The following is a 12,540-nucleotide window of genomic DNA, read 5'->3' as shown; positions in this document are numbered from 1 at the left end:
GTTATTTCCGGAAAAACATCACTTCCAAGATACTTGGATCTAACTTCGACGAATGCCTAACAGTGACAAAGAAAGTGCTCCATAGTTTCTCTGTCCTCTCCACATGCTCTAAATTCGTCTGAATCCGCACGTCCAATTTTGTGTAGATGTGCTCGTAATCCTGCGTGTCCACTCAGAATACGTACCATCATACCAACCTCAGACTTGCTCATTTTGAGGAGATTTCCCGTCTTCTTCTCGTCAGGGTCACCCTATAGGATCTTTGTGGTTCTACCCACCGTTTCATTATTCCAAGTTCGTCGGGTTAACTACCTCAGGCTTCCTTCCCTTTATAGCTATTACATTCGACCTTTCGTTGCCGACTACTCCTACATTTCCAACTCCCGAGTGGCTTGGTGCCCATATGATGTAAACCTTAAATCTGGGAGAATAATCAGCTTAAGCTTTCTTACAATCCAATACGGTCTTAGATTTAAATCTATCACTTGATATCGCCCTAATTGGGCGCCATATTTATTCTAATTCAATTAACATATTTCGTCATGGCTAGGAATTCTGCCTGGAAGCTTGCGTTATGATTAGATAAACGGTGGTATATTTCTGTTTCTGAGTCTTCAATATAGAACCACAGGCCCACTTTGTCCCCTAATTTAGAGCCATCCGTGTAACAACGGATTCCTACTGGTATTTGCTCCAATGTTCCGCTTGATCAAGACATTCTATCTGGGATCAGCGTTTCAAAGTTTCCGACATATTCTGTGTCTGATATGCCATCAGGAACGTCCGATGAAAATGGGCAATATCGGTCCACGTTTTTGGATATCACTTTTACAAGTGGATCTCCGAAAAGTAGCTTCAACGGGCATAACTATTTTAAAAGTAGGAGTATGGTGTTGAAATTCGACATAAATCACTTTACTCACTTTTATGAGAATCGAACCATAATTGTCACTACTCCCCATGTAAAGCCCCTTTCAGAAAATGACTTTAAAGCTCATTACTGGCTAATAATACGAGTATAGCGATGAAATTTACATAAGAATCGACCCATAATAGACCCTACCCCCATGCATGGGAGGCCCCTCAGAAAATTATTTTAACGATAATTACTGGCATAAAAATGGGAGTACAGTGATGGTATTCAATGTAAACAAGTTTTCTATGAACCACATCATTCTACAAACAAGTAATAAATTATAGTCGGGCGAGGCCGACCATTTAATGCCCTACACCTGTTACAAAAATAAAATGTGATTTAGTTTTCATAATAAACCATTTAAGTTGAATTGTAGCTTTTCTCCGATATGTATACTTAAGCCATTGATGTTGACCTGTAGTTTGATTACAAGGTTTACAAGCCCTATTCAGGGGCTCAGTCAGTTCAATAGACTACGTCCCTGGGACAATAGAAGATCATGTACCAAATTTCATTGAATTATCTTCAAAATTGCGACCTGTAGTTTGATTACAAGGTTTACATAGCTAAATCGACTCAGAAAATGATTCTAAGCGGATTGGTATACTTTAAGGTGGGTATAGGACCAATATCATTGTGCGTTACAAACATCAGCGCAAACCCAATATACCCTCCCCACTAAAGTGGTGTAGGGTATAAATACTATGAGGATCGGTCAATAATTGACCCTAACTCTCATATAAGGTCCTCTTCGGAAAATTTGATGGAGGAGGGTTCGGAAAATTACACCGATGAAAATCGACATAAAATGTTTAAACTTAGGAACATAATTCTTCATTTCGAATAAGGTTCTATATAAGGTTTCCTTTGATACGATTTTCCTTTTACTACAATTATCCAATAAGATATAATACTTGTTGTGTATTATATCTTATTGGAATTATTTGCTCTGGCCTGTGTTAATTGACTGGTACTAAATGAGGTCCAAAAAAAGATCTTTTTGAAGCCAAAGTTACCTGTAACTGTTGGTATACTATCCCAATATGTTAGATATATTTTACTGTCTGGTTAACAGTAAGAACTTAACACATACATACGTACATACATACATATGTATGCTTGTACGTTTACCTCAATGGAAAGGACTTATTCATGACATGTACATTTATTTTATACGAACATGATTTGACGGTTTATTTATTTTGTTTTCAGTTTCATTTAAAAATTCTCTTTTTTTCAGTTACAAAATCTAAAAAAACAACAATTCAATTGTTGAACAGATTTCTTTTTAAAGAATTTAAATGAAATTTTCATTTCCATTTCCTTTTTTCTATAACAAGTGCGGTAAAGTACATATTCCCTAAAGATATTTAAACAAATTTAAAAATCATTCTGCAGTTGATTTCAAAAAAATTCATAAATTTAAGTATTTGTTAGAATAACATCATTAATCTTTAATTTGAAAATGATTTCATTAAGGATAATTAAGTTGTTATATTAAAAATTTTAAATGTTTGTTTTAAGATTATTTCTTTAAAAGTTGAACCCTTAAACTAGTAAAGTTATTATTACAAATTTATTTCTTTATTTCTTTACCTTTAAAGTTTAAACAAAGTTTTACAATTTCTTTTCTATACTCATTTCTTTAAAGGAAAAACCTCTTCGTTAAAAATCAAATTATCTTTCATAACGCGTATCATCATTAATCATTGGCAGTAGCTCATAAAAAAGAAGAAGACGAATAGAGAAAAGTATCTGCATCGATGAAAAGAAGTTAAAAGAATGAATAAATTTGTAAAAAAAACAACAATTTTCAAGTTATAAGAAAAGTTTTCTTGAAGTATTGCTTTTAATACGTGTCTGTTGTACAAGTTTTTTATCATTTTTAATTCAACTTTAAATTTGTGGTTAAAGGTTTTTCACTTTGGTATAAAATAGTAATTGCGCTACATCGAATAGTTCAAACAGTAACCATAACCAACAAGGACCAAGATCCTAGATGAGGTATGAAATATTTTAAGACTCCTCTCAAACGGAAGGAGTTAGAAGCTGAAATTTCCCACACATTTCTGTTGATGATGATGGGTGTATAAGATACGTCATAGCCTCATATAATAACTCACTCTTAGTTATTTTTCAATACCCTCATATTATTTATAGCTAAAAGACTTTTTACTTTAGTTTGCTTGTCAAATTCTTTGATTTTTATAAATCCTGTCACTCTGTTCGTTATTTAAACTACGTGTTCTTTCTGCTAGACAATTACGACTAGAACATGCGAGTACTTTTAAATGCATTTGGTATACTTTTAAATTGATGGCTAGAAATTGTACATCCCCAGTGAATAGTTAGTGAATTGTAACGAGTACATACATAGAAATGAATCCTTTAAGGAATTAAAGGAAAAATCAAGAACATAGACATGAAATTGCTAAAAATAAGAGTAATTTTAGTTGTAATATTCTTAGAATTGCAGCAAATACGTAAAGGGTTTGAGCTGATAAATGTAAAAATTAACTTAAGTTGAGGTCTCTACTAGACTAGCCTGTAGACTAGACAATAGACTAGACAATAGACTAGACTATAGAATAGACTATAGACTAGACTATAGACTAGACTATAGACTAGACTATAGACTAGACTATAGACTAGACTATAGACTAGACTATAGACTAGACTATAGACTAGACTATAGACTAGACTATAGACTAGACTATAGACTAGACTATAGACTAGACTATGGACAACACTATAGACTAGACTATAGACTAGACTATAGACTAGACTATAGACTAGACTTTAGACTAGACTATAAACTAGACTTTAGACTAGACTATAGACTAGACTATAAACTAGACTATAGACTAGACTATAGACTAGACTATAGACTAGACTATAGCCTAGACTATAGACTAGACTATAGACTAGACTATAGACTAGACTATAGACTAGACTATAGACTAGACTATAGACTAGACTATAGACTAGACTATAGCCTAGACTATAGATTAGACTATAGACTAGACTATAGCCTAGACTATAGACTAGACTATAGACTAGACTATAGACTAGACTATAGCCTAGACTATAGACTAGACTATAGACTAGACTATAGACTAGACTATAGACTAGACTATAGACTAGACTATAGACTAGACTATAGACTAGACTATAGACTAGACTATACACTAGACTATAGACTAGACTATAGACTAGACTATAGACTAGACTATACACTAGACTATAGACTAGACTATAGACTAGACTATAGACTAGACTATAGACTAGACTATAGACTAGACTATAGACTAGACTATAGACTAGACTATAGACTAGACTATAGACTAGACTATAGACTAAACTATAGACTAGACTATAGACTAGACTATAGACTAGACTATAGACTAGACTATAGACTACACTATAGACTAGACTATAGACTAGACTATAGACTAGACTATAGACTAGACTATAGACTAGACTATAGACTAGACTATAGACTAGACTTACACTAGACTAGACTATAGACTAGACTATAGACTAGACTATAGACTAGACTATAGACTAGACTATAGACTAGACTATAGACTAGACGATAGACTAGACTATAGACTAGACTATAGACTAGACTATAGACTAGAACTAGCTATAGACTAGACTATAGACTAGACTATAGACTAGACTAGACTATAGACTAGACTATAGACTAGACTAAGCTAGACTATAGACTAGACTATAGACTAGACTATAGACTAGACTATAGACTAGACTATAGACTAGACATAGACTAGACTATAGACTGACTATAGACTAGACATAGACTAGACTATAGACTAGACTATAGACTAGACTATAGACTAGACTATAGACTAGACTATAGACTAGACGATAGACTAGACTATAGACTAGACTATAGACTAGACTATAACTAGACTATAGACTAGACTATAGACTAGACTATAGACTAGACTATAGACTAGACTATAGACTAGACTATAGACTAGACTATAGACTAGACTATAGACTAGACTATAGACTAGACTATAGACTAGACTATAGACTAGACTATAGACTTGACTATAGACTAGACTAAGACTAGACTATAGACTAGACTATAGACTAGACTATAGACTAGACTATAGACTAGACTATAGACTAGACTATAGACCTAGACTATAGACTAGACTATAGACTAGACTATAGACTAGGACTATAGACTAGACTATAGACTAGACTATAGACTAGACTATAGACTAGACTATAGACTAGACTATAGACTAGACTATAGACTAGACTATAGACTAGACTATAGACTAGAACTATAGACTAGACTATAGACTAGACTATAGACTAGACTATAGACTAGACTATAGACTAGACTATAGACTAGACTATAGACTAGACTATAGACTAGACTATAGACTAGACTATAGACTAGACTATAGACTAGACTATAGACTAACTAGACTGACTATAGACTAGACTATAGACTAGACTATAGACTAGACTATAGACTAGACTATAGACTAGACTATAGACTAGACTATAGACTAGGACTATAGACTAGACTATAGACTAGACTATAGACTAGACTATAGACTAGACTATAGACTAGACTATAGACTAGACTATAGACTAGACTATAGACTAGACTATAGACTAGACTATAGACTAGACTATAGACTAGACTATAGACTAGACTATACACTAGACTATAGACTAGACTATAGACTAGACTATAGACTAGACTATAGACTAGACTATAGACTAGACTATAGACTAGACTATAGACTAGACTATAGACTAGACTATAGACTAGACTATAGACTAGACTATAGACTAGACTATAGACTAGACTATAGACTAGACTATAGACTAGACTATAGACTAGACTATAGACTAGACTATAGACTAGACTATAGACTAGACTATAGACTAGACTATAGACTAGACTATAGACTAGACTATAGACTAGACTATAGACTAGACTATAGACTAGACTATAGACTAGACTATAGACTAGACTATAGACTAGACTATAGACTAGACTATAGACTAGACTATAGACTAGACTATAGACTACTATAGACTAGACTATAGACTAGACTATAGACTAGACTATAGACTAGACTATAGACTAGACTATAGACTAGACTATAGACTAGACTATAGACTAGACTATAGACTAGACTATAGACTAGACTATAGACTAGACTATAGACTAGACTATAGACTAGACTATAGACTAGACTATAGACTAGACTATAGACTAGACTATAGACTAGACTATAGACTAGACTATAGACTAGACTATAGACTAGACTATAGACTAGACTATAGACTAGACTATAGACTAGACTATAGACTAGACTATAGACTAGACTATAGACTAGACTATAGACTAGACTATAGACTAGACTATAGACTAGACTATAGACTAGACTATAGACTAGACTATAGACTAGACTATAGACTAGACTATAGACTAGACTATAGACTAGACTATAGACTAGACTATAGACTAGACTATAGACTAGACTATAGACTAGACTATAGACTAGACTATAGACTAGACTATAGACTAGACTATAGACTAGACTATAGACTAGACTAGACTAGACTATAGACTACTATAGACTAGACTATAGACTTGACTATAGACTAGACTATAGACTAGACTATAGACTAGACTATAGACTTGACTATAGACTAGACTATAGACTAGTCTATAGACTAGACAATAGACTGGACTATAGACTAGACTATAGACTAGACTATAGACTAGACTATAGACTAGACTATAGACTGGACTATAGACTAGACTATAGACTAGACTATAGACTAGACTATAGACTAGACTATAGACTAGACTATAGACTAGACTATAGACTAGACTATAGACTAGACTATAGACTAGACTATAGACTAGACTATAGACTAGACTATAGACTATACTATAGACTAGACTATAAACTAGACTATAAACTAGACTATAGACTAGACTATAGACTAGACTATAGACTAGACTATATATTAGACTATAGACTAGACTATAGTACTAAAGTAATGAATTTTCCAGGCCTGGCAGCTAGTATGCACTATCTGAGAAAATGACCACACAATCTGATGCAAGCAGAGCCCTCTCTCGAAAGACGAAAAGAATTATAGACGAACGCAAAGTATTGACGTCTAACAAACTGTGAGCTTTACGAACTATATCCAGTCATAATCGTGGACAGAGAATGCCGGGTCTTCGGTGGAGGGACCAGGTAGAAGAAGATGTAAAAAAAGCTTCAGACAAGACGAAAGTACTTGTAAATCTTTTTATTAAGCAGCCAAGAAGAAGATCCAGCTTAAGTAAGTAAGAAGTGATTTCATGGAATCCGTCAAACACCGATTGGTATTTTATACGTAAAGATATAAAATCCAAGAAACTCGATTAATATTTTAGCATGATTTCAGACCGACCTAAAGGAAACATAGTGACTCGAGAGTTTTGTTCATCCCATTCTTGTGAAATCAAAGATATTTGTCCATTTGTTATAAGGTACAAAGGCTAGCTTATCTTGACCTCAGGTCAATTGTATTTCTGCTGAAACAGATCTTAGACTCATTGAGGCATGATCATGGTGTTCATGATCCTTTGAAAAGAGTTCAGGATGATTTCATAAATCAGGCAGATTATGTACTAAATTTACGATGCTTTGAAAAACATTCGAATACTAAATATCTTCTTCGGAAAGATGTTATCGCGGCCTACATTGTTTAGTTTTGAATACTGGCTGCAGTTTATCGAGTTGATATATAAAATATCTTTCATGTGACTGCCACAGACTTACATATGTATATATGGTTCAAAGCTATTTCATGATCTGGACTTTCTCCAACATGTGACACTAACGATTTTAACCCAATTTGTTGGAACAATACCCTGCATTCTCTCAGGGACTACAAATTTCATGAGATTGCCCAAATTTAGGAATCTTCATTTAAAGGGTATTACAATGGGCCAAATGATCTCTGATTGTTTTCGTTAAATCGAAAGAGCCTTATGACTTTAGAAAAACATTTAATTAATATGACAAAATAAATGATGAAATTCATGTTACTATACCATCAGTTTGTTTCCAATTTCTTAGAACTAAAAACTATTTTGTCATCAGGAGTCATCTTGATACATTGCGTGTTAGCTATAGCCAAAACTTATATACAAAATATATAAAATTAGAAATTTAAAAGAAGTGCCCCCAAAATAATTTTCTTTATTACCTTAAAAAACAAGCCAAAAATGTAGCGAACGCACGAAAAAGTGTGCGTTCATCTCTATTGTTAATGAGATGGAAAACGATTAAAATATTTCAATATGTACTAATAACAATAAATTCAAAATGAATAGAGCAAAAAAAAAAAAAAACTGCTGAAAGAAAAACTAAAATAAACTGAAATAGAACTACATACGTACATACATACATATTATGTACGTAAGTAAGTACAAGGAGGTGTGTAGTTTCCATACGCCAGAAAATTGGGGAGAAGAAAAAGCAAAAAACCATTTTGGCCATAAAAGTGATGAATTTATGGCATATTTTGTCTATTTAGTATTAAGAACTAAACACACACATACACAGACTGTTTCTGAAATTTAAACATTCAGAGTGTGTTGGTATGTTTAGTTGAGACATTTTTATATTTTATGTTCCACCAAACACAAGAAGAAACATAATTTCATACATAAATAAACTTTTTTCTATATATTTTAATCTTGAAATAAATTGAAACAAAAAGTTTAACTAAAATATATCGTTTAGAATACGAAATCGGACGTATTTCGTAAATACCCAGCAAAAACATGGTAATGACTTTTACTTACTCAACAACTTACTTTTCGATGACTACTACATACCATCTGCATTACTTAGAAGGTGTCTAGTAATGACTTATTAATAATATATTATGTGGACTATTGTGTATTATTATGGACTTATCCTCGTAAGCAATTTTTTTGCTCAGAAACTAAACTACTTACTTACTGTGTTAAAATAATGACAAAATTACTTACTTAACTTCCTATTTGCAAACTTTCGTACTAAGTACTTACCTAACTCCCTATGTGTAAGTGAGCGTGGTAAGTACTTTCCTCCAATGTGTTTTAAAATAATGACTTTTAATGCTATTTTGTAAGTAAATTTTAGCATTTTAACCCCTTACTTTTTAATGTAAGTTTTTGCTGGGTAGCTAAATGTCTGTCTGTTGAATTTTCCGTCAGTCAGACTGTCTGTCACATATATCTCTTCCTTAAACTTTCTTAGCGCGTTATTAAGAATTAAAAGAAATATATATGTATATTCTGTCGTATTTTATAGCACGCAAATGTCAACATTCTGATTGAACTGTATGACTTGATTCTTGTGGGAGGTCTTTGCCGTGATGACCAAGACGTGTGTGTATGAGAGGGGTGCGAGATGTACAAATCCATACTAAACATTTAGTTTTCGGAAGATAGTTTTTTATTTAAATAACTTTTGATTTTCATTTCACTTTATGCCAACCAACGCGTCAAACGTTTTCTATAACAAATGTTTTTTTTTTTTTGTTTCCCTAGTCAATTATTTTATGATGGGAAGAAGGCCTATCTATATATATGTACATATATTCAGAAACTAAGTTCTTTAGAATTTTCCAGACAGTATATCTGAGAAATAAAACATTTGGAATAATATTGCTTAAAAAATATTTGGATCGAATTTTGAGGAGTGTCTGCAATGCCTGAGAAAGTGTTGCACAATTCTATCTGCTTGTTATTCGTTTGTATCCGTTTGTCCAGTTTTATATAGCTGTGCCCGTACTCCTATGTATCCATTGAGAATACGTTCCAGAACACCTTAGGCTGTGTTCATTCTGAGGACAAATTCCGTTATTACATAGACTTCTGCCAGCAGGCCCTTATTGCGATTAGGTAGACGGAGAATATTTCGATTTCTAATTTTTTCAGTGTTATATTACAGTTTAGAGCCAAACTTGTAGAAATGGATTGCTGGGATCAGTACCTCTCGTTCGGCTGGAAGTGCTTACTTACATATTATACATATATTATACAATTGGTGAAATATACAGCAACGTTTCTAGAGTCTTGGTCTGTAGTATTCATGACTTCACTTATATCCAGGTTCTGGAAATGTTGCTAGATATTTCACCCATTGAAACACATATAAGATATGAAGCGGCCGAACGGCTCATAAGTTTAGGCAAGCTGGCCAAAAGCGGATATAAAACACGTCATCAATGTAAGTATACTGGACATATTGGAAGGCTATACACAATCGTCGGACGTGCCCGATCGCACCACACACAGGATAATGTCTTAGTATAGCGGACTTTAAGAACAAATATCCGTAGGAATCCATTGCTACACGGACGGCTCTAAATTGGGGGACAAAGTGGGCCTAGGGTTCTATATTTAAAACCCATAAACAGAAATATACGACCTAGCTATCAGGCAGAAGTCCGAGGAAAAACGGAATGCATAAATTTGATTAGAATAAATATGGCGCACTCCAGGGCTCTACATATTTACCGATAGCCAGAAGAAAATTAGGGCAATATCAGATGATAAAGTTTAATCTAAGGCCGTATTGGATTTAAGAAAGCTATAACAGAGTACTCTCCCAAAGGTAACGTTTACCCCATATGGGAACCCGGCCACTCTGGAGTTGTCGGCAACGAAGTAGTTAACCTGACGAACGTAAAACCATTTGATATAACGGGGGCCGAAGTTGAAAATTGGAGGTACGGACTCTGACTAATGTAGAGCATGTAGACAGGATGGTGAGACCTTGGAGTACTTGGAAAGTTAGTTTCTGAACATCTGACGATAATATTTTATATAAAATAATAGCCCGATAGTGGTCTAGGTGTACTTCTTTGGATACATCCTCCTATCAACCTAACCTAAGTAGGAAGAATATAAGGCTTATCGGTCGATAAGACTAATTATTCCAGATCCAAATATTAATCCAAAGTTCGGACTTCCTGCCTTCTAACCATTCAGTATAAAACATTGGTAGATGAGTTGAAACTAATTCCGATTCTGAAGCTTTATATGAGGCAAAACTCTAGATTGATTCCTTGACAATATGACTTATAATAACTACGTCTTTGTTGGCCTCCCCGCATCGGTTCCTCTGAGAGTCCATTATAAGTTTCATGGGTTTTCTTCATATCATCTAATTACCTGAATATGCCATAGATTCGGGTTAAACATACGTTTTGGTTAGGAATTTCCAATCTAACATACCATATACATATGTACACCAAAATACAGTTTTAAACAAGGAAAATATGATTAAATGCTTTGTTATACTTCCCCATTATATTAACACATCTAAATTTAGGGATGGGGAATACATCTAATACAGAATACTAAAAATACTTTCATTCTTATTAATATCAAACATTTTGGAATTGGGTCATACAAATTTTGGGAATTTTCTTCCTACAATAGGTACAAATACATACATACAGACAAAAGAAATCTAAATAAATATAAAATAAAAAGAAGAATAAGAAATAAAACACTAAAATATATAATATTCCTATTCCCAATTTTTTTGAGTTGTATCTTCCCTCTGTATAAATTTGTTTATGGGGTTTTAGGCATTTTTCACAATTTTTGTATACAAATTTTCATGTCTTTGCGTTTATTTTTCCGGGTTGCGTGATTAGATTGTGTTCTAAATATTTAGTTTCTGATGAATTTTTTTGCGGTTTTTACGATTGTTTATATTTATACATAAAATAATTTTTTTTCTCTTTTCTTTTTGCAAAAATTGTTAGCTGTTTGTATGGCGCAGTTTTTTTTTTGTACTGTTAACTGGGTCAATTTATTTTTAATGTCCTGTTTGGAAAGCGACATAATTATACGACACGTGGACCAGAATATGGCCTTGAAGTTGGTTAAACACAACAACAACAGTAATGATTGTACAGGTTTTTATGATTTTGTGTATATTTTGCACTTGTCAAACTAAAATAAACATTTTATATTCTTTCTATATTTAAAGTGATTTTTTTACTGTTGTTTTGATGTGACACTTTCAAAAGAAATAAATATTTTCTTTTGGCGACACTTAACTTAAGTGCAAAAAAATACACTGGGAAAAATATTGCAAAAAATGATGTGATTTTATTTAACAGGTCCATGATCATTAATTACATATTCAGTTTTTGTGGTTTCTAGAATATATGCAAGAAATATATGCAACATTTAATTGGTTATTGTCCCTTCATATTCTGGAATTCGACAGGGTTTAGTTTAATCCATTTAACTCTGAAGATTAAGCTATATTTTATTGTTGTTTGAATTATGATTTCTCTGAGTGTAGTTTAGATTTTTAGAGAAATATGCGTATATAATTTTTCTCACAATTTGTCAAGTAAAAAATACTTAAATAAAGTCATTAGCGTTAAATAGATGTTGTCAAATTTGTTATTTGTCCTAGATTTAGGTCTTAAAAAATTCACTACATATAATATTTTCTTTGGATCGGTCTATATTTAGGCATAGATTTTATATAAACTAATTTAAGAATTTTATGTTGGAACAGATCTCAATCGATGAGTGCTAA

The sequence above is a fragment of the Lucilia sericata genome, unplaced genomic scaffold (assembly GCF_015586225.1).
Source record: "Lucilia sericata isolate MDLA Ls3-8-SP2 unplaced genomic scaffold, ASM1558622v1 Contig000055F_arrow, whole genome shotgun sequence".
NCBI lineage: Eukaryota > Metazoa > Arthropoda > Insecta > Diptera > Calliphoridae > Lucilia > Lucilia sericata.
The sequence above is the reverse complement of the archived record's forward strand: the minus strand, read 5'-3'. Positions refer to the sequence as shown.